The sequence below is a fragment of the Aphelocoma coerulescens genome, chromosome 9 (assembly GCF_041296385.1).
Source record: "Aphelocoma coerulescens isolate FSJ_1873_10779 chromosome 9, UR_Acoe_1.0, whole genome shotgun sequence".
Classification (NCBI taxonomy): Eukaryota; Metazoa; Chordata; class Aves; order Passeriformes; family Corvidae; genus Aphelocoma; species Aphelocoma coerulescens.
Window position 1 is genome coordinate 4,643,483 of NC_091023.1, and position 23,805 is coordinate 4,667,287.

The 23,805-nt window shown below is 41.1% G+C and overlaps 1 protein-coding gene across 15 annotated transcripts in view; it reads left to right on the plus strand.

Annotated features, from left to right (window-relative positions):
• The window catches only part of FAM168B (family with sequence similarity 168 member B), a 528,280-nt gene that overhangs the window by 232,764 nt on the left and 271,711 nt on the right, over positions 1 to 23,805 (plus strand). For 14 of the 15 annotated variants that reach the window (XM_069024330.1, XM_069024319.1, XM_069024321.1 and 11 more), the window contains one exon: positions 23,454 to 23,571. The exons of the other annotated variant lie outside the window; for it this stretch is intronic. The gene's annotated coding sequence lies outside the window, so the exon portion shown is untranslated. The remainder of the gene's footprint in view (positions 1 to 23,453; positions 23,572 to 23,805) is intronic. 15 annotated transcript variants of the gene reach the window in all.

A 23,805-nucleotide genomic window follows, 5' to 3' on the forward strand; every position in this document is an offset into this window, starting at 1 on the left:
GGGACAGTGGGGAAGGTCTGAACAGCATCTCCACAGCCTCCTGTGAGTAGCTGGATCCCAGCCCCCAAGGCAGGGATCCAGACTGCCTCTTGCTGCGGCGCAGTGATACAGAGGCAGGAAATTGTAGCCCCAGGCAATGAAACGGGAATGGTGTGTTTGGGTTTGCAGTGACTGTGTTTTAGTTTCAGCAGTATTGTGAAAATCAAAACGTTGTGAGTAATTCTAAAAGACTACAGAAACCAAAAGATAAAAGTGAGAGTGTCCCATATGCTTTTACAATATTAAAACAGCTCAACTAAAGCTGGGTCACTGCCAGCCTCTTGATAAAGACTGTGCTTTTGCATTCCGAGCAACAAAAGACTAAATGACAAAGAACATACTGACCCTTTATATGCAACTGTAGAGGGGAAGAGAAACCTCAGAAAGTACTGAAATTTTTGTTTGAAAAATCTTTTCATGTTACTTTCGGACATGAAAGGTAAGAGTATGGTATGGATAGAGACTAAAGAGGTTAAGGGAGTAGTTGAGAGTACATAGCCACACATGGAAATTGCTAGGAATGGTGTGTTAATCTGAAGGCAGTGGTGTTCTTTATAAAGAATGATTTAGGGGAGAATGTTCTGTGGAATCAGTAAGTTTTATTTATACTGAAAAACTTCACCAATTTTCCACTTCTGAGTGCCTGACTCTCACAGCTTACTGAGTATGAGTAAGTTGGTTTTTAAGATACGTGGCTGTAGTATTGGACTTCCATCTTGATATCCTTCAGTACCTTACTGGTCTTCCCTTCACTTAAAGATTCTCAGGTAAGGTGGATTATGTGATCTCTGGTTGGGACACAGGACTGATTTTCTTACACCTTAAGCAGTTACACTGAGAAATGCAATAGTCATGTGGAATTTAAGGCTTCTACGAGTGCAGTCACAGTACCAAGTACTTGTGTTGCCATATCAATATAAAATCGATTGAATTGTTTTCCACCAGGAGGTGGGCACTTGACCATTCAGGTCAAACCATGGCCACACATGCTGCACCATTGACCAGGCATAAACCCTTACAGCTTTATCATGTACCTAAATCAATTTGAAATATTTAGTGTTGGTTCTCATGGCCTCCAGGCATCCACATTCAAATGCAGCAAAGTGGCCTCCCAGGACAGAATGTAAAACATTTCACAGCCACAGGGAGCAAGGATGCTCGGTGAAGCAGTGAGTTTACCCTCTCCCTGACATGCACAGTAGGAGGGATGAGAGAAGCCCCAAGAGCCATTACAACATCCTGTAGATTCTTCAGAACACGGCAGTAAAGTTCCTTTAAACAGGAACAACCTTGCTGTTGATTTACAGTCTTCCAACACAAACTGAACATTTAAGGCCAAATGTCTCTGTCCAATCCCTCATACTGATTTCACATAGGTAAAGGAGATTCTTATTCTTTACCTGGGCTGGGATTGCTGAATTCAGAAAATTAGTGTGCTGCTGTGTGCCTGATCTCTAGAGCTGCTGGGACACCTAGACAGGTACTCCCTGCTAGCTGTAAGCAGAAATGAAAATAAGAAACACTAGAAATGTTATTAGACTCAGAAAGATTGCGTACAATAACATGAGAACTAAATGCTAAGACACTGGTATAGAACATACATGGCATGAATCATCCCAATTAAATGGAGGAAATTACTTAGCCATGCGAAAAAATTAAGCCCTGACATTAAAAGCTACTAGTTTGTTTTACTTTTTTCTGGCACTTTATTATTTCTGAAGGCTTAAAGAACTCCAGCCTCATAACTCCCGTGATGAGTGTTCTAATTATGAACATTAAGAATGTTTTCTGATTGTTTTGAGTTAGGTAATAACTTGATATGATAAATAAATCAAGCAGTTCCCAATCCAAATGTAGTGTCTGGCTTTGGAAATACAGTATGCTCCCTTCTTTCCTGTGTGAAATAGGTCTGAACAACTGGAACAAATGTTCTTGTCACCAAATTATAAATTACAGCTGTCAAGAACAAAACATTTAGTTCCAGCATTCAAGAAATAGATTTTTAAGAAGTCTTCCCATTTATCAGTTTAACCATTGATTATGTGTGTAAGGTCATTGAATCAGAGCAGTAATGAATGGAATTCTTGATTGCTCAAATACCAGACTAAATGTACCCATGGTTTTACATCCAGGAACCTGATAATACCTAAGAATGCCTCAGAGCATTCCAGGAACTAATGCTGTGTGTAAGCACTTATGCGCTTCCTCTCTGATCACCAGTAACATGTTTGCTGAGTAGGAGGGGAAGATAAATTTACTTCCATGAGCTCCATACTTGTCAGGTTTTCAGTCTGTCAAGCAAGCAGTTTAATTCCCAGTGGTTAGGATTGCCTTGGTGGCTGTGGAGTGGAAGATCAGGATTAGGGTCAGACTGGGCTTCCTAGCATTAACCATTTAACTGACAGCCTTCTTTTCCTTAGTGCAAGAGGCAGGAGTAGGAAGGTCACCAGACCTGTTCCAAAATGGATGTTGTCTGCCATCACAGCCTGCTGTGTTCCTCAAGCTTGTCTTGAGATGAAACCTGAAATTAGCATATCAATTTGACCCAGTAATAATTTATTATTTGAACAGTTTTATTTTCCATGTATGCTGACAGCTTTGGTCTTCACCAGTGTAGAGGAGGGGACTGGCTTCAACCTTTCTGGTTTTGTACCCTTGTTTTCACAAATCTCTGCTAATTATAGTTGTTTTTGAGCAGGAGGTTGAGGAATATCTGCAGGGTGCTTGTGACTCTGCTGTGCTTGCACATTGTTGCTGTGTTCAAGATTTCTGTGAAATCATCAATTCAGCACCTTTTAATGCCATTCTTCAATGAAATAGCTAAGATGTGCAAGTAAGCGTTACAGATCCTTTTGAAGCGATGTGCATTTGGGAAGACCTATAATAAGAGAGGAAAAATTATGTTCTTGTGCTTGCAGAAATACCTGAAAACTATTTTCCTTAAAGATGTGTCATGGGGTTGACAGCTACTGGTTCTGATGCCTTTTATGATGCTTCCTCCCCAGCTCGAGTGTTCTTTCTGGGTGTTTCATGGAAGGCTGCATTGGGAAGTTTTTTCCAGGCTGAACACTTACAGGCTTGCTTTGTCTGCCTTTCAGTTTAGATAAAACTCACAGGAACCAAGTTATCTTTGATTCCTCTGGTGCTATTCAAATAAGTATGGAAAAAACTAGAGGGTAGGCTCAAGAGGGAGAAGGGGCCACAATCTTGTCAAAAGTTTCTTTAAACAGAAGCCCAAAGCCAGAAACTAGCTGTAAAGATCTGATCCATGGTCTGAAGATGGCTGTTGTCCCCTTCCAAATGCTCCTCCACAGCCTGTTAATTCCTCATAACTGCAGAATTTGTACTGACAAGGCAAAAATTACTTCTAAAGAAGAACTGTAAAAGAACCCACCAGCACAAACAAAAACCAACTTGCAGCTAGAGTTAGAGGTAGAAACAGACATGTTTCAGCTGAACAGGAGCTGGTGAAGGGAAGAAGAAACACTTAGGCATCAGGTGTAAATTGTTAACTCAGCAATCAAATAAATTAATCCTCTTTCTTTCTGAAGAATACCAATGAGCTTTGTAATTCCCTTTGCTTTCTCTTCAGTGTATTCAGTAAATACCTCTCTTTAGGCTGCTGGCAAACTCTGCATTCTGTACTGTAACAGGGAATCCAAAAGCTGTGCTATGGAGATTTTTTTCTGCCTCTTTTGGAAAAGCACGCAAATATTCTCTGCACAGATTATTTGCACTTGGAAATTCACTTTTAAAAAATGTTTCTGGGTTAAACTATGTTATTCAAATTGCACGAAAAGGGAGAAGTATGTCAACCAAATGGGCAAAATGAATTTGTTAGGAAATGAAGTCTGGACAGAGCATCTCTGTCCAGATGGTAGCTCAAAAATTCAGCTTGAATAACAGAGTATTTTTGTTTCCCTAGTACACACCATGAGTGCTTTGGTTTTGGGGACATAAAGTATGTTTCAAAACTAGAGTGACTGCAGAGTTAGTATAGCTTGCAAATTAAAGACAAGATCTTGTTCCTGGTAGGCATCTATATCTCTTGCATTAGCTATATATTGTATTATTCTCCCTCTTGCTCTGCTCAGTCTGAGCTCAGAGTTGCTGTGTAGAATGGCCATTATGGGGCTAGATGCAGCATTTATATCACTCTGGAATCATATCAAATGCCTTTATAGAATGTATTTCTTTGCAATAAAATCATCACAATACGGGCTAAGGAATCCTGTATTACAATTTCTTATTGTCGAATTTACTTTTAAAATTTACATTTTGAGTTCACCTCACTGGCCTGATTTGTGTGTGTGTGTATATATATATATACACACACACGTATACATGCACCTGTTTCCAATGCAGCTGCAGTTTTATTCTGTGCTCTTCAAGCAGTATCTCTTGGCCAACAATAAAAGAGGAAAAGAACACCAGAAACTGGACAGTGCTCAGTATCTCACTGTAAGCCCTCTCCCCCAAATGGTCTCTTAAGGTTCAGGGCCTGCAATACAGAAGGAAGGGTTTTTAATGCACACAGGCCAAATGTCAGTATATATTTTCTTAATTTGCTAATTGTCATAGAAATGGGGAAAGATGCTTTTTAAATTTAAAATAGTTTTATGTTTTTAAACTCTTTGAGGTTCAAAACTCGTTCGCTTCGAGGTTAAACTCATTCAAAAACGTTCTTGTGGAAGTATGTGACATCCTGAATCAGTTTGAGGCTTCCTTTATGACTGTCAGTAACTACATAATGGGTTCCAACGAGGATGGCTGTCCCAAATAGCCACGTGTTAGGTACAACCCTATCAATATTTTAAGCCATAATGCCATTTATTTTTGTTTCATTCACCTCATGTACTCACTGGAGTCCTGTACCCTACTTAGAGGGGATACTGTCCTATGTCTGTAAAACAGAAGAGGGGTGGGGTTTTTTTGTTAGTATTGCTTTTTAATATACTAAAAATTTCACATTTTTCGACCTCACAGTTTCTTTCAAAGTCAATTATTTTAAATTAGCTCATGAAGTGTTTTGTAGAATAAATTATTTCCTTTTTGCTTTGAACTAAAGGGAGAGTAATTAAATAGTGCTGAACTGAACAAACAGCCATTACTTTTAGGTACCACAGACTTATTTCCCTGTAATTCTTTATAGGTCAGTCAAGCTGTAAATTACCCAGGAAAGCCCTCAGGTAGACCTTTTGCTAATTATCTGACAAGGCTCTCTGCTTTTAAACCAAGAACTAACAGTTGAAGACCTGTGCTGTAGTGAAGGAGGAAAAATTGAAAGAGATTAAAGCAGTTCAGTATGAAAGTAATTGTTTGTTTCATAGCTGCTCTGAACATGGTCCTACCCTGAAGGGAGATTGTGGTAAAGGCTGAAATTATTAAGAGAAGATTGAAATAACTAAATGCTGAAATGGCAGAATATGCTCAGTGTGGGGGTAAGTAGATAGCTGTCTGCCTGGGAGCTTTGGAGTGGTGTGTCGTCTACAGAAGTCACTCTAGGTTCAAGTTGTTTGAGCATAGTCACAGAGAAATAAAATAAATTATATGATGTGGTCATTTGCGCCATTGCCTCACACTTTCCCTCTTTCCTTCTGTCCATCTTCACAGTCTGTGACTTGGAAGACCTACAGCATATTTTATAGATAGGTTAACAGCTGGGAATACTGTGTGTACTGCATGCAACTTAAAGTTGTTGGGGTTCTTTGTTGGGGGGTGGCATTATCAGCTCTTACGCTCACGGTGTGCTCCCATGCACTAATCATTTTTATGCCCTCTTCTGCAGACTTATCCTTGGAAGGCATCAATTTTACTGGAATATAATCTGGAAAATTTTCAGGTTTTGTTTAAGAAGTAGAAATGTTGGTTTCACAAGTTCTTGATATTCTTTTCTTTAGTTACACTGTGTTTTAACTGTGATATCTGCAGGTAAAATATGCATTAGTGCATTAAAGGAGGAAAAAACTGGCAGCTGAAAAAGCAGAATTTTCCTGCACCAGAATTTTCCTGTCTGTTCTAGAGTAATAAAAAGGAACTATTTAAATGTTAATTGACTTAATAATGGAACTTCACGAACTGAGTTCCAGTCCTTGCCTTCTGCAGTGTCCTAAGGCCTGAAAAAGGCTCGGTCTGTGCATATTCCTCACAAACACTTGGAAAAGGGGCAGTGCACTAGTACCTGAGACTCAGTTCTTTCCCCTCCCATTCTGAAGTGTCTGTTGTAGTAGGTTTACAGCCAGAGGTGTGTTGCACACAGCAGTACAGGGGACACATGTCCCAGTGCAAGGACACTTTATCATAGCTCTTGCCTGCACATAATTCCTGGCCCTCCACCCCACATCTCATGGAGCAAAGACAAGAACAGTAAAAGCATGGGAATTCATTTTTGTGCCTCTGGGGCTATGGGTTTTTTTTGTTGTTTGGTTTGGCTTTTTCTGTATTGCATGATTGTTTAACACTGTTTTCAGCCCTTTACTGTTCATTTTATGGGTATCTACCTTTCTGGATTTGCTCGGGGTCTGGTTTTGCAAGGTGCTGAGCACTGCCCTTGGAAGGACAATGTGGGCAGCTGAGCAGCTGTACTGTCTAAACCCACACACATGAGGTGAATAAATGTATGTAGCCCCTCATTCATCTGACATTAAGAGGATGTTCTAATCCACTGGCATAGGAGTCCATCCTTTTAGCTATGTTAGCTGTTAAATGAGCATGTCTGATCATTAACAGAAGATTTAGTACTCGTGTGTCAATACAAATAAGAAAATTTTTTTGTTTCTTGTGGGAATAGAATTGACTGTTAACTCTGTTTCCTTGCAGTGATAGTTCCATGGGATAACTTTTTTTTCTGGTTATAGCTACCTGTCCTAAGACTTCGTTTGATATTTGCACTTGAGAAGCTCTGCCAGGACAAAATAAGATATTTCTACAGTTTTTATGTCTGATAAATTCTTTTTTCGGAGCAGTTTAATATATTGGTGGGATTTAAAGATGTGCTGAATCTAATCTTCGAAGAGTTGGGAAAAATATGCATTAGAATGCATTGTCTCTTGCTGAGTTTGACCTTCACTACCCTGCTGGAGTGTGCTACAGTTTTTTATCTGGTTTTTTTTCTGCTTTTCCTCCTTGGATGATAATGAAAGTGAAGCAGTTTGCCTGTCCAGCCTTAGATCTCTGCAGTCTTGGTGCCTTCCTGCCATTCAGTCTCCTGCTGAGGTCAGTGTTCCTGCACCTGTGTCTTGAAATCTCCATTTTTTTGTATTGGTTTCTGGCTTTGACAAGCAGGTAATGAAGTAGGTTTGGTTTTTGTATTGCCCTCACGCTCAGGAGCTTGTGCTGTGTATTGGTGTGCATGGTAATGTTACCCTGGGTTTTAGAACTTAATATGTTGATTTTTCCTGCAGTCTGTGCTTTATTGCAGAAGTAGAGACTCCCCTTTCATCATTTTGTTATTAGAAACTTTGTTCAATCCTCTGGAGGGATTTATAATATTAGCACTGGAATAGCAAAACTTTTAAAACTAACAATTAAGTACAATGATGCCACTGCTCTATCAACACCCAGTCACCTGTGTAGGGCCAGGAAAGGGGGGAGAGACACCTTTCCTCTTTTCCAGCTCTTAGTGGCAGTAAACAGTGCTTGAACTCTGCTTCTAGTGCATTTGCACTATTGAGAAGTGTGACTTGAGAACATGCTTACAGAAATGAAAGAGAAAAGCTGCTGTTTAGCTGTTGTATCCCACACGGAGAAGGGACAGTTTATTTCCCTGTAACTACCATTCCATGAACATAAAAGTTTCACTGAATTCCAAGAGTATTAGAATTGGTGGAAAAGACTACAGTAAGCTTGGGGTTTCAGAACAATGGCATGTAAAACTGTCCCTCCACCTCACAGATAACTTCTTAATATGTTGTGAGATTTTTCCAGTATCAGCTCAAACTGAGAACCTCTAGTGCAATGCCATGAATACATTTATTTTGGATGAAAACTGGAGGAGGTGATTGTTGGTACCATTCATTCTGTTTTCAGAGAAATCTTCCAAAGCCTGAATACTGTGGTTTTCTCTTAATTTACATGGCTAACAGAGCAGGTCCAGGGCTGACCCTTTCAGGTGTGAAAACATGCATTTATGAGTAAGCTTTTGGCTGTTGAGATGTCAGGCCTGTGTCTGGATCAGAGACATCACAGGGTGCAGTATCTCTGCAAGCAGGATAATACTCGGCCTTGCAGTTGCTTTTCCAGTGCTAAAAGGCTCAAATTGGAACAGCAGTTGTGTATCCCAGTAACTGTTTCCTATCTTTCCAAACACTATGGAAGGTTGCTGTGTCCATCCCAACAAGGGTAGTTCACACTATGAACAACTGGAAGCTAAGTCTGAGCATATTTTGCACTGAAAAATTTGATATTGATTCATGCTATGAAGCAGAGGGAGCATTCCTGAGCATTGTTGATCATCTCTGCAATTCTTTGGCTGGGCACTGGGTCTGCTCCTCTTGTGAACCTTTAGACATGTTGCTTGTCACTGATTGATGGATGAGGCTCTGAAACAGCTATAATTAAGATAGTCTTCACACTGTCATAATTACAAGATACAGCAATTTTATTAGCCTGGATTATTTATTAGTCACAGCAATCAGAGCTACATTTTGATCAGTCCCAGGAGGACCTGACAGAACATGGATGTTAACATTAGGTATCCAACGTGTTCATTTGCAGACCTGTCATGTTTGTCATGGTGGCAGTAAATGGTGCTAAACTGCTTTTTCAACAGATTCATTAGTGGTAACCTTTTGGGTTGATACATCTGCCACAATTTTTACAATTTTTTTTTCAAGCATAGCAAATATGAAGATTTAAATTATGCCTATTATAAAGAAATGGGTTTTTATTAAAATGGAATTGTATTAAATAAATAAAATTCTTTAATTGTTATGGGTTATTAAATCCAGCTTAGTGTATCTCAGCTGCTACCTCCAATTTCATCAAGAAATATTGTTTTGTTCTTAAGCAAAACCTGATCCTGTAGCTATTAAAGGAAGAAACTGGAGTTAAGAGATGCTCTCAAGAGTTTTGAATTGTTTCCAATTCTGAAGTTCTTTGCCATGCCAGTGCTCCTTTATCCTTTATCCTTCTCCACCAAAGAGGCCATTTTACATGTTTAGTAGAGACCTCTGAATTAGCTGGGTGAATTAGCAGATGATAACTTAGTCAATGATCATTTATGCAGAAAATGTAGCTCATGATTTTATTGGACCTTCTTTTTTTGGTTACTTTAATGATGGATCTTCCATGCCAATGCGTGGTTTGTGAGATAAGATTTCTGTAGAGAAATCTTAAATTACAATTTCTTGTCTAAGGAATAGCTAAAGCTGCCGTATAATTAAACAATAAGGTTAATTTCAGCTGGCATTGACTATTGCACTTTCCTGAAAATCTGTTATCACACAGGCTCAGGCAGCAAGGTTGAGGAAGGCACAAGAAAGGAAGCTAGAATATGCCAGTGCATCAAAGGGAAGCCAGCTCGGTAACTCCAGTAGGTTTGCTAGGAGTGCTGAATCTGCTGGCACAATAAACAGTAGTAATGGGCTTGTGGCTACAGAGCCTTGGCATGGGCTTGTGCTAAATGTGTGCAGGACTGGCACAGGAACCTTCAGTTGGCAGCTGTGGGGTTTGTACTGCTGGGTTTGACAGGTAACTCTTGTCTGGGTGGGTGCTGGCATGAGTTTTCCTGCTGCACTGTGCCCACTGGACCAGCTGTGCTGGGCAGATGGGAGTAAAGCTGGCACTCTAAACCACTGTTTCATATCTCATCTCTGGCAAAAGGTGCTGGACACACTTGTGTGCTATAAACCGCTTGATCGTGATGGTGAGGCTTTTTGCTGCTTAAAAGTGTAAGTTTATCTGTACATACCACTTGTCAAAACTCAGCAGTAAAGTTTTTCCTGGGACTTTTGATCAATGGAACAGTTGCTACTGTCTCTACTGAGCAGGAGAGTCCTTCTGGCACTTTGATTCTGTAGCAAACAGCTTAGATTTTACACAGGTAAACTAAAGGAAATGTTTGAAGTCTAAGCTTGAGCTGTAAATTTATGGCTCATGACTGTTGAACTCTGACCAGTCAAGTGGTGACAGCACAGCACTTTGAGTGGGAGCCAGAATGTTTCAGTATTTTCTAATGCTGATGTGGAGCAGGTCCCAGTTCTCCTCCCTGTGAGTACAGCAGAGGTAGAATTCATGTTGAAGCTGCAAGCAGTGTAGCAGCAAAGCAGAAAATTGCCAGCCTTCAGTGAACACAAGCTATATTAGTTCAATGTCTCAATGCAATACTTCAGAGAAATAGAAATCAGGAATAGAGAGGATAGACCATGTAATTTGTTTCTTTGCCAGTGCAAGATGGTTCTCTTTTAATGAGTCTAATTTCAAAACTCTCGAGGAACAGGGATGACAGCAGTTTTCTTGAGGGTGCCAAATGCTTTCCATTCATCAAGGAGTTTTGCTTGCTATCCATTCTCCTTTCTCCCTTCTAGCTGTACCTTTGGGCCAGCCTAAATTTCTTTATTGTTTTTATATGCTTCACTGATATTTTCCCATCTTGTCATTTGACAAAGCTGGTATATATTCATCCTTCTTTCTAAGAAAATTTCTCCAACCTCATAGCAAATTGAAAGGAGTTTGGGAAAGGTTTTGTCTACACTGGTTTAGAATGATGTGAGGCTAGAGAGGATATCACAGTTGCTTTCAATGACACACTTCTGAAAAGAAGAAAATGCTATGACCAACTCTGGCTTCATAGTGGAAATTGCAAAACAGTTGCAAAGAGGGATTGATTTGGCTTGTTCTTTTACTTGTTACTATCAAAGACTTCCACTGTTTCTACCTAATGCTCAAAATCTTGTTTATGGGCACAGAGAAATCCCCACCTTCCAAGTAAAGACAAGGAATTTTGTTATTGTAAGCGAATCTTGAGAGTCAAATTGTTGTTAGTGTAGAGCTAACTGATGCAGAAGAAAATAACAATGCAGTTGCAGCTGTGATACACACACCTCCCTGTCCCTGGCTCTTCTTCTGGGTGTTGTGCTCCCCAATCCACTGCTCCTCTGGGTCAGGAAGTTGGGATAGTTATAGCAGTGCTGGAATCCCTTGCCAGGAGGAATAAAATCTCGTGTTGTGTTGCTTTGTTTTCCTTTCCCTCCTCCCTCTAGGATAGATTCTGTATGGGTTTTATTTGTTTTCTGAGATATTTTTAAACCTTTCTCTTCCTTCACCAATCCACAGCGCTGGGTTAGATCCAAATTATTGTATGTGTGCTTTGCACATATTAGGTGCTGTTTCTTTCTTCACTTGGTTACCCCTAATTATGGTTTTGTCCAGCTGCTGATGTGTATTTTTTTTTGTTTGCCCTTAAACTGACCACTGGTAAGTTGTTTCTAGCTTGGGGTGTCTGGTACCAAGCCTGTACCCCACCACACCACATCCTCCCCTTGACTTCCCAAGGCTGCTGTTGTCACACCAACCCTCTCTCTCTCTCTGGCCCAGCTCCTGCAGGTTCAGAGGGAGGAAGGCAGAGCAGTCAGCCCTCACACGGAGGTGTGGCAAATCCCCTGGGAAGTTTATAGTCTGTCACTGTTCTGCAGGGGTGGAATGAAGAATGCTGCTGTGGTGTCAGAGAGCCAGTGCTTAAGCAGCTCAATCCCCCTGGCAAGAGTGGCTTAGAGCTCTGCTGTGAGCTTGAGACTTCCCTCTATCTGACTGGGATCCCCTGGAGACCATTTCCATTACATTTCAAACATAATTTGAAGATCGAATGCTGATCTCTCCCTAGCTTTGCTTTGCCTCTTGCTCCAAGTGTGACTGCATCTGAAGTTTTTTCTTCTACAGGTTTCATGTTTGCCTGATGCTGTTTTGGTTTAATGTTGGGGTTTTTTTCTTCAGCTGTGTGTTTCTGTAATTCTTGCTTGTGTTCCTGTAGTGTGTTTGGAACAACTTCTGTTTTCAGCAGAAATAGTATTACTGTAAATGCTACTTTGGTTTGTTCCATCAGACTGTATGGGCCTCTTGGGGGTGGTGAGGCCCTGGCACAGGTTGCCCAGAGAAGCTGTGGCTGCCCCACCCCTGGAAGTGTTCAAGGCCAGATTGGACAGGACTTGGAGCAACCTGGGATAGTGGAAGGTGTCCTGCACATGGCAGGGCGATTGGAACGGGATGGTCTTTAAGGTTCCTTCCAAGGCAAACCATTTTATGGTTCTATGAAATTAAAGCATTAATTACTCCACTGATGATGCTTCCAGTTAGCAGGTTTGGCACAATTTTTTCAGTTGTTTTTTCAGTGTTTTAGTCTAGCTTTTTGATTGTTTGACTTCCATAATAATCAAAATCAATTCTGTTATGGTTATAGGTAAAAATTGCAGCTATGGCAGAGCAATTGCATAAATATACAAGTAATTTGTAATTATAAACATCCCTCGGATGGTTACATTTATGTGACTATGTCCATACTAAGGAAAGGAAGTGTAGCTGTGTACTTGGCATGAGTGGTTTTGGTTTGATTTGGGGATTTTATGTAGGAGGCATTGTTCTAAACTTGGGTGTATACAATTACATATTTCATGCAAATATAAAATGTGTTTATTAACTTACAGTAGTGGAAGTAATACAAGAGTACTGGTAAGGAGGGAGGGGTTAGGGGAATCTCATTTCTCAACTAGCCTGAAGTCTAGTCCCTATGCTGGAAAGTTTGGCCTTGAGCTCTCTTTGTAGGTGAATGTAAGATTCTCAGTCTCTGTAAAGACCTAGTAATGCAAAGAAATTGTATCTAGAAGAAAAGCAGCTGCTGATTTGGCTGTACACTTACTGAAAATAGCATATGGAATTTTAACTCCTGACTTGTTCTCCCCAGGGAGCAATCAAAGAGTGAGATCACCAGGAGATGTTTTTGCGGATGATTTCTCCATTCCTAAGGATTGTTTGTCTGCCCCTGAACAGCTCATCTGCTTTCTCTGGGATGCTTAGCCATGAGTGTGCTTACTCAGGCCTGACTGCATGTTTACATAGGTGCTACCTTTCTTTGTCAGAGGTACCTTACTCAGTATTGCAAAAATTATCTTCTCTAGTTTGGCAGTATGAGGAAAGATCTCTCCTATGTGAAGCACGCACAAAGTAACCTCAGAGGGGGAGAGCACCTTTAACACACGGTGAGTAAGGGGTCTGCATTATCCTGTTGCCAACATATTGTAACACCACAGCCAGGGGCTGAGGCCTGCAGAGCTGCCGTGTGTGACAGGACACTTGCAACAGATCCATGACTTCTACTTGTCTTTACAAAAGAACATGTGTGTAGCACATATGTAGCTCACAGTATGGCCTGGAATTCAAGTGTATCTGTGGTAATTTTTGAGGATGTATGTTACCCTGGTTTTGTCCTTTTTTTTTTTTTTTCCTAAGGCAGCAGCTCAGATGAGCAAAATTTGAGGTATTCACTGTTCTTCAGCTTGGTTTTTTCAGTAACATAGAATGCTAAACAAATGGCCTTGATTCAAAGTGCTAAAAATAAGTATTCCCTTGAGGCAGTTGAACTGGAGAGTTACTGAAACAAAGTTAATTCTGTGGAACAAATGCATGGTATTATCAAGAAAAGATTCCCATTCATTTCCTATGTCTCTTGCTGATGGAATATCCATCCAGTAAGAATTTTAGGCTTCTTGGCCTATCTTGAAGTAGATTGTAGCTTAGACATTTTGCAAGATTACAGAGCAATTGGAGAGATTGAATTAGGAATATTATAGGTTTGTCTTAGTGTTGCTCTGTACTCCAATATTCTCTTAAGGTATGTGTTTCAAAGCTTTGCTTTGCTAAGGTACCTTTACACCCAGGTACATTTCCTTCTTAAAGGAAAGCACACTCAAGATATAAATGCAGCATGGATACAGGATCAAGTGCCTTGCAAGAAGGAAAAGGACCAGATAGCATGGTGGGATTATCAAAGCAGAATCAGGTGTGAATCACTCATAGGAGCACAGACAATACTTTGCTGAAAAAAATTCTCTGCAAGAGTCTGCATCAGGGGGCAAGTGACCTGCTCAGGTCACACACAGATGTGTGGCTAGAGGTGTGTGGTGCCCTGGGATTTACACTGCCCTGTGCCTTGAGTGCTCTGTCTCTGACTGCTGGCTCCCTGAGAGAAGCTGGAGGAAGGACATGCCAGCAACATCTCAGTTCTTACTCTGTTCTCTGAACTACTTGTTATTCTCATCATGTGTTCAGGGTCTTTCCTGTGGGGATCAGAATAAACTAAAACAAAACTGTCCCTTGGTCAAACCTGATTTTCCTCTGTGCAGGCTGCTTATGATGCTGTGGCCTTGTCACATGTGTGAGGAACAGGAACAGGGAACAAGGTCTCTTCTCAAGAGATCCTGTCTTATTTTTGGTCCATCTTTCCCTGCTGCAGGCAAGACAGGCCTGATCTCTAGAGCAGCCTCCTTGGGGAGATACTTAGTTGGTATTTTTTATTAAACACCTTTATTGTTAAATTCAGCCTTATCTACATCCAAGTATATATGCAGCATCTGGTAAGGAAATTTGCAACAGAGAAATTTCTCAGGTGAACATGCAGATCTACTACTTGAAGCTCCACTGGTAATGATGGAGTGTTAGTGATACTTATGAACCCAAAGATACCAGCCAGAGTATCTCTATGTACAGAACATCTATTTTTCTTGGATTTGAGAGATTAGTTGCAAAAATAGTTGTGACACATTTGTAAGCAGATGAGGCCATTAATTATAGTGCAGCATATATTGAGTGTTGTATTTAAGGAAGCTAGAGTTTAAAGCTTCTGCACTCTTCACTGTGGCACAGCTGTGCTATCAGAGTTTTGCTATTAATATACTACATTGTGATAGTTGCTCAGCTTTCTGAATTTAAGGAAACCGAGTGACAGCTCTGCTGTTAGAGGAAGGCTCTGTCTGAGAGGTCAGAGCCTGCTGGCTGTTACAATAGGCCCACTGTGGTAAGAAAGACATTGTTCATCTTTTCAGTATCTGGTTCTATTGTATGAAGATGGCTTTTACAGTCCAAGTTGCTCATAACCTACTTGCACATACTACTCTGAAGTGCCCAGAAAGAAAAGTCAGGAAAAGTGGGTGAGCCTCAAGGTACACAGCAAATGTAAAGTCATACCCTGGGTCACAGAAGTGCTTCCTTTTCAGAGTGGTGGAGAGAGAAGATGGCTTGCTTGACACATCAGTGGGCTTTACCTGAACTGACTAAACCTTTATTTAAATAAATTATGGGAATCACTATTATCCTCAGTTTTCAAGAGCTGGCAGTTAGATAATTAAACACATTATGAATCTTTCCCAATGTGTCCCAAAGATAAGTCTGAAGTTTGCAACATGTAGTAAATAAACCTGTATTCCAGAGAGTTACAATTCACTTGCTGTTATTTGGTTATGTAATTTCTGTAGTAGGGTTTCCTCCTTGACTGAATTACTCAAGTCACTATTAATTTTTTCAGACAAAACCAGTTTCCCTTCCTGTCAAGCATTTAGAATCATAGAATTGTTGAGGTTGGAAAAGACCTTCCCCTGCATTGAGGTCAGACAGACAGGCCTGTAGTGCCCTGGATCCTCCCTCTGGGCTTCCTTCTTGATGGACATCACCTTTGCCAACCTCCAGTGAGCTGGGATCTCCTTGGGGAGCCAGGGCTGAGGTCTCCCTCGATCACCCTTGGATTTCTTGTTGCACCTTCATTGGTGTCCACCTGAAACATCAATAGTGGGTGATGGTCTGAGGGCCGTGCCAGGCTGGGAAGCTTTCTTGTCACATCTTTAACCTGAGCCCCAGGCAGGCAGCAGACTTCCCTAAGTGGGTTCAGTCTGCACATGGAGCCTTCTGTTCCCTCCTCAAGGCAGTCTCCTATGACAGTGACCTGTCTTTTTTTCTTTATGGAAGCAATTTTGTACTTTTTTTGTACACTTAGGAGGAAAGCAAGCTCTTTAGAGGTAGGAATTTCAAAATGATGAGAATAAAAGAGGGTTAAGTGACTGTCCCACAGGCAGGTACAGCTGAAGAGTCCTGAGGACTCCTTAGCATCACATTATCTGTGAATGCCTGTGCTTTTAACACTTCCAGATTTGTAACAGGGAGAAGTAAATGTCATCAAATCAAGGCTTATTTCTGATTCTTAATAAATTAATTTTCTGCCTAAATAGGGAAAATTGCTCTGGGATGGAATGACCTGAAAAAATTCCTGTCAGAAGGCTCTTTTAGTCTGTGGAGTGAGCTCAAGTCCAATTATATTTTTCTAGCAGAGGTGGATTGTATTTGGATTTCATACTAGGAAATTCAGCTGGAAAAGAAAAAGGCACAGGGAAGGTTTTACCTTCCATACTACCTAGTTGCTGCAGACCTCAGCTTAAGGAGATTGGTATCAGCAAGATTAGAAGATGGTACCATTTATCAAGGTATGGGGTTTTTCAAGGCAGGGGAAAGTTTCCAACTTGATGATTTTGAAGAATTCTGAAATCTTACCCTGAGTCCCTAGTAATGCTATTTATTGCAACAAATACGTATCTATTCCATTTTGGGCATGGAACACCTACCTGTGTACATATGAAGTTGATAAAGGAGGGCTGTATGAAGTTTTATGAGCACAGTTGCTAGAAAACTCTGTCTTTATCTGCTTTTTCACTTAAGCAGTGGCAGAAAAATCAACAAAGTTCTTAACAAAATGCTCATTGAGGTTTCAGACTACTGGCTAGAAGAAACTTAAACATGCTTTCACTTCTTTGTAACAATTGAAATGTCTTGCTAACATCTCTGTCATTGTATTTCTCTGCAAAATGGGTAATTCATCCTTGGTTTAGTTTGCTAAAAAACATACAGTCTTTGAAAAGTCAGATATTTGCGTTTCTGTCTTGACACTGCTTTCCTCAGCTTTTAACACGGAAAATGTGTCACTCATTTATTTGTGCAACAAAGTTGCATCTTTTGAAGTGCTTACTGAACTGACTCTGAAATGCTGGCAGTGGATGTAGCTGTTGTAGATGTTGCTGTCAATCCTCCCCTACCAGTCTCAACACTTCTTTTTGGCAAACTGTAGGAGAACTAATCAGCATATGCTTGTAAACTGTAGGAATTTGATCATGCTCTGTGCTTAGTGAGTTTCTTTAAACACGGGTGGCCTGTGTTCTTTGGTAGGAGTATAGAATATTTAAAGCTATGCAAATCCAGCTATGGTTTTAAGGAACTACACTGTTGGGGCTGTTTTCCACTTGTGTGTCTGAGGAAAGCACTCAGGTAAGTGCAAAACAGAGAGCAGAAGATACACAAATGGTTGTTGACATTATAGAAAGGATGGAAAACGCAGGATGTTCTTTTTTACATTAACAGCTCCTGTTTTGGGAGGGAAAATTGTGATCTGTGGGCTGGAATAGAGGAGTCCTCAGTAAGCCATGCATATGCTTGTTAACAATAAGCAGTGCCAGGGAAGGTGATGCTCTGAAATGGGATCTCCCATTTCCCTACAATAAAATGATTTAAAAAACACAGTGGAGGAAGGCTGGACTGTTTCATCTGTTTGCAAGGTACTTTTCTGACTTATGCTGGTTATCTTTTATCATTTGTTTAAGAGGAGAAATGCACTTCTAAAGCTCTTTCTCTGGCATTGGGTTCAGAATTCAGGACTGACTTGACAGTAGACCCTTTTCAGGAGACTCACCCAGTGGGGCCCTGTGGTGCTGTCTCTCAGACCGTGTGCTCCAGCCACTCTGTGTAGGGAATGGAAGCACAGACCCCTTCCCACACGTGGGCCTTGCTCTGCTCTCCTTGGCTGAGGCTCTGGGCTCTTACTGGCCTGGCTGGAAGCAGCTGTGACCAGACTGGGGCAGTCCTGGTGCCCTACACACCAGCCCTGGCAGCCTCCTGGTGCGGGTGCTGCTGCTGGTGCCCAGTACCTGAGCTGTGCTGGGGGGAGCACTCTGTTCTCTCTGTAAGAGGCTCTGCAGTCTGCTTGAGCTGATCACGGGCCAAGTGGTCATGTTAAAAGCATCCAGTATTTATGGGGTTGTCCCTCACAAACTGTTGAGCATTGAAAGTTTTCTCACTGCATGTCTCCTCAGTTAAAGCTCTGACAGCTGCAGGGAAAGGCCAGGCTAGCAGGAGGTTGTCATCCTGGCAGAGCACGGTGATTCCATCACCGATCTGAGAAGCATCTGGGAGAAGAACACAGGGAATGTGTGTCCCTGTCGTGGAAAGAGCATGGTGGGAAGGCTGGCTGTGGCCATCCCCAAAAATATGGCAGCAGCAGAACCCTTGGCAGCCTGGATGTCCCATGTCCTTAGGTTTGTCCCTTTTGTAGCTAAATTCTCCAAACACTTTGGTTGCTCCAGGCACTTAGTATTGCTCTGTAGATCACTGGTGAAGTCATATGTGGTAGTTTTTCAAATTAAAACCAGCTACCCCGTGGCCTCTTTAATGCATTTCACTTTGAAAAGAGAATTCCTTGTGGTGGTTAACCTTGGGCATGCCTGACTGAGTACCATTCCATACAGGTGTGCTTGCATTTCCTTGACAATTGTAGGTTGTAATGAGCTTGCAGGACCAAGGTTTCCTGTGTTTGGGGAAGCTATTAGTGGCATAACTTGGAGCCTGTAGCTTTTTTTGTTTCTTATGAGAGAATGGGATCCTGTCCTTTAAAGATTTTGTTTGGCTTTGAGGTAAACCTTTAACTTTCTTTTTCCCCAGTGATTATCAAAGAGAGTGAATGTGCTGCATCCAGTGTGAATATTGACAAAAACTTGAGTGATTGGGGTTGACTGAGTGTTTTGTGGTGACTTCAGAGGTTGAATTTGTGCTCAGCAGATACATGAGGAGGATGGCTGGAGGATGTGAAGAAGCTGAGTGTGCCAGTGCTAACTAAAAACCACCAGAGCTAACTAAAAATCACCAGAGCTAGGAAACAAAAGGCCTAGAGGCCAAGCACTGCCACAGAGGTTTGGAAAGTACTGCAAATGTTGGTGTTTCAATGGAGAGGAGGAACATGGTACTGGTGCTTTTGGGCTGCTACTAGTTTCAAAACCAGGTGTTTCTAAAACATGGGAATGCTCAGCAAAGAATCAGTTGGTTTTGTTTTGGTTTTGAGTGTTTAGGAGTTTTTTTTTCCTAAGATATACCTGTTCTTGCTAGAAAAACTGTTTTGTTTCAAATGGAAACAGGAGCTGGAAGTCAGAAGAGGAAGAGAACAGCAGGAATGGAAAGCAAATTGGTGAATTCAGCCTGCTGTTGTGACGTGTTTATGGCGTGTGCTCGGCCCTATGGAGCCTGATTAGCACACTCCCAGCAGACAGAGCTGTTTGCACAGCGGGAGGAATGGCAGGATTAACGTGAGCTCACTGCAGATGCAGTGTGCTGAAAAAGCCTGGGCAGGGGGCAATCATCAAGCTGTGTTTAATGAATCTGGTAGTGGTCACTCTCTTGCAGGGAGATCAAAAACAAGCAAAGAGCTGCTGCGGTTTTAAGGCTTTTCAAGAAGCATTGGGTTGAACCTTGATTTAACAGAAAGAGAAACATTAATTACATCACCCTTGTGCTGATGCTCTGTATTTCAGTCCCTGGTTTAAAAAGCCAGCTACAACTAGGGTAAGAAATATTACTACTGGAAATAGGGTCTCTACTGGAGGAGTGAGGGTGTTGCTTATCCTTTCTCTGAGGTTGGAACTAACTATCATGAAGAGTTGATGAAAAAAGAATTTAGGTGTATTTTTCATGGTAGAAATAGGGAGACCCTGCAGAATCCTCTTTAGCACTTTGTCCTTTTTGGCCATGGTTAATTTGGGAAGAAGCAGAAGCTGAAGAATGGAAGGGTTATCTGAAAATCACCCCCTCTGCACGTGTCAGGGACACAAGGCTGCAGCTGCTCTGCTAATAGTTGCTTTACTAAAGATCCATTTTAGCTTAATGAAGTTGGTTGCTACTCAGCCCATGGCACATGGAAAACACCAGCTCAGAAAATTGAGTAATGATTGATCTAAGCTGTGTGTTAATTTTTTCATATTATTGTCATTCCTCCTGCCAGTGTCCTGAACACAATTAAGTGTACTCAGATCCTATTTTAGGACTGCTCTTGGAAATGAGTCAGAACAAATGTCTGGAACATTTTTTTTATTAAAAGAGAAGTATTGTGAGCCCTTTAAAAGCATGTCTGTAATAATCAGTAGGAACACTTCTGTTCCTTTAGCCATTGATTAAAGGGCACTAGTCTGAAACACTAGTGCAGGCACTAAACTGTGCATTTCCTGCAGGTTATAGTATTGTACATCCTGATATTAGGCATAAATGGTAACCAGAGGAGTGGTGCAGTAGTTTGTTGTAGGAGGGCAAATTACATTGTTTCTGTGAAAAATGGTAACACCAACAATGACGCATTTTACTTGTGGCAAATGCTGGAACATGGATGACTAACTGGGAGAAGCTCATGCAGCACTTGTCCAGGTTTATCTGGTAGCTAGATCTGGAGTGTAACAGGTTATGATGAGTGACTGGGAGTTGAACAGAATTTTCCTGCATGATGAGAATGTGATTTAGGTGCATTTGATTTGACAGAGCTGGAGCTGTGTAAATCCAGCAGATGCAAGGCTTGGACACATTGCTGACCAGCCCAAAGCGAGCTCAATGGGGTGTTGTAAAAGCTGGGACTATGACCTGCACCTTGGAGAGTGTTTTATCACTTTAGCAAGCCATGGACTGCACTGCAGAACCAAGAACGTCATTCAGTACATTGTAAAATCCAGATGTACTGTTATCAAGAGCCTTCTTCACTACACTTCCTCTTTTCTAAGAAGTTTCACTTTATTTCAAGGAACAGTCTCTGTTTATTAGATTATGCAAATAGGAGAGTCATTCTGTGCTTAGCATAGAGCTTTCATCACAGTGTTCCAGTGATAGAAGAGATTGTATCCTTTTTCAAAGGTGCCACCTTTGGCAACTTCTATTAAGCCAACACATATTTTTATGAATAGTGAAAATGATAACATTCCTTGGTTATGAATGAATATAATATCAGTAGAAAAAAATCATTACCTCTTTGCAAAGGAAGATGAAGTATTGTTGTTCTGTTAGAGCTCTTTGAAGGAGCAGATTGAGAACAATGATCTGCTTGATGTGGTGTTTGTATTTCCGAAAGTCTTTTCTCTGAAGTCTTCTAAAGTATCCAGGCTGTTACAGAATCAGCATTGACAGAATAATGTCATCTAGATATCCATTGTAAATAAACAGGTTAACCTCCCCAGAGAGTTACAGTTATTACTGCCAGATTTCATTACTAGTGGAACTAAGAGTTATAGCATTCACTGTGCTCATAACTGACCTGGAAAAATTACTGAAGTAGGGAAGAAACATTCGGAGTTATTCCGGAGTGTTGAAATGACACTGATGCTGTGAGTGTCAAGAGTTGTAGAAAATACCATGAAGGAACTATACAATGCCAGATGAAACTCAAAACTGGAGGAAAACGGTCCTGACTAGCTGTATGTGTTGATGGGTTTTAAATTAGCTATTGTTGCTTATGAAAGCGATTTTTGAATAATTTGGGGTAATTCTTACAGTGTCAGCTCAGTGGTTGGGTAGCATGCAAAAGAATAATAGAAGGTTAGGAGTTACTTGTGAGAAGACTAGAGAATGTAATATGCCACTCCTGGAATGCACAACTTGAAGGGAACAGAAGAGGGCACAGAATTCCTCCCAGGGGTGTATTGGAGCTGACAAGGTGTAAACAGGGGAGCTCAGCACTCTTAAACAGCCTGTGTGGAGGAGAGGGGAAATGCCAAGGTCCCTTTGCTTCATGGAGAGGCCAAGTGAGGAGAGCATGGCCGACATCTATAATATTCTGGGTTGTTGAGAGAAGGGGAATGAGGATAATGAGTGGTATAGGAGAACGAAAAGTGTCCATGAGGTGTTTCAGTCCTCTAGGTGCTGCAGGATGGTGAAGTGGCAGAGAGGGGCTCCCATGTGGGAATGCTGTACCATCCCAAATCCGTCAGGGTTGGCTTGGTGCCCCCTGCCTGCCTTGTGCACGCCATCCTACTCCTCTACCCAGCACTCAAACTGGAGGTCTTTGGGTAAAAGCCCCAGCAGCTGGGAGTGCCCTCACAGCAGGCTGGTGCAGTGCACCGTGTTTCACTGTTGGAAACCTTTCTGAGTTGGCTCTGCCACCTTTTTTTCATCAGCTGGAAAAGTTACTGCTTTTTATCAGTGTCAGTGTGAACTCTAGTCCATGAATGAGTTCCTGTAGTGCAGGAGGACAACAGGTTCTTGTTGGCCTTAAGTACACCTGTAGTAATCACTGATGATCAGTTGTTGAGTGTCCTAGTTCATAAATACCACACAGAGTTCTTCTGGGATTTTCCCTACAGATCTCTTTGGTAAATCCCATGGGTGCTTTATTATAACATATCAATATTAAAAATGCATTGGGCCAGCTTTTAATTTAACTTTATTTCGTATTATATGATGATCACCATCTCTTACTGTATCTTTAAGTACTTGTGCCTGAAGCTAAATCTATATAAATATGTGGGTTCTGCAGAGCAATAGTATTCATGTGCAAAAACTGGAACTCATTTGAAATCCTCTTAAACATTTTGAGCAGCAAATCAGAGCGGCAACCTTTAACTTCTGTGTGTAAGAGACTTACTGTTTTTCTTGCTTCCATCAGTCTTATTAAATTATTTCTCCATCTTGTTACAGGGAACATGCCAGAAGTGTTAATAATGCATTACATAAGGAGAAACAGTTGCAAAGATATATTTTTCATGTGTAATTGATATTACAAGACTGTCAAACCTCTTTTGTTTCAGGTTATCTTGTCATTTATGAGCAGGAGGAGGAAGGTTTGTCAGTAGTATTATTTACCCAATGGCCTAATGCATGCAGCAATTATTAGAATGACCTGTATTTTGCTTGTATTTTGCCTTCAAGAAGCTCTGGATGATCTTTAGCTGCTATTTGGGACTGTTCAGCATGCAATATTCTGAATGCTCCTGGAGGGTACATTCTCCATCACCTGGTACATTGGTCAAGTTGATTTCCTCTCCCCTATACCTGGCTGCAGCTAATTAAAAATGTCCCTGGTTTAGGACAGTGATGTGCTAGATCCTCTTGCCTGGCAGTGTCTTTCATGCTTTCAAAATCACTGGGTTAAAATTAAACCCACTGAATTCCACAGCATTGTTTCTGTCCTTACCACAGGATTAATATTTGGATTTCTGATCAGTTAGAATTTTGCACTTTCTTAAGATACTTTAATACTTGCTTACAGTTAAGCATTTCTGTAAACAGCTCCAGCAAATCCATTAACCACTTCCAAAGTACAAAAGAGTAATGCAGCTAAGCTGACCTCTCCCTTTCCATTTTCTAAACAGATTCAGCTTTCTTGGGGGTTTTGTACCTGGTGGCATTGAAACAAGTTGAAGATGACTAGGGAGCTGCATTCTGGGAACATCTCATTGCTTCTCTCAGAAAGATCCTGTCCAGTCTGAGGTAAATGATGAAATAACAGGAGAAAAAGTGAGTTTGTGTTATACCAACAAGATGCAGTTATATGTGGGTTTAAATACATTCTTGATAGTATTATTGCATGGTAGGTTTATATTTCCCATATTTCTGCCTTGTGCTTCTCTCTGTGGTGCATATTTGATGTTGGGAAGAATCAGATGTTTCAAATTATTGGTAAGCAAAGGTAGCATAGAGAGGATGGTCTTTCTTATCTGCCAG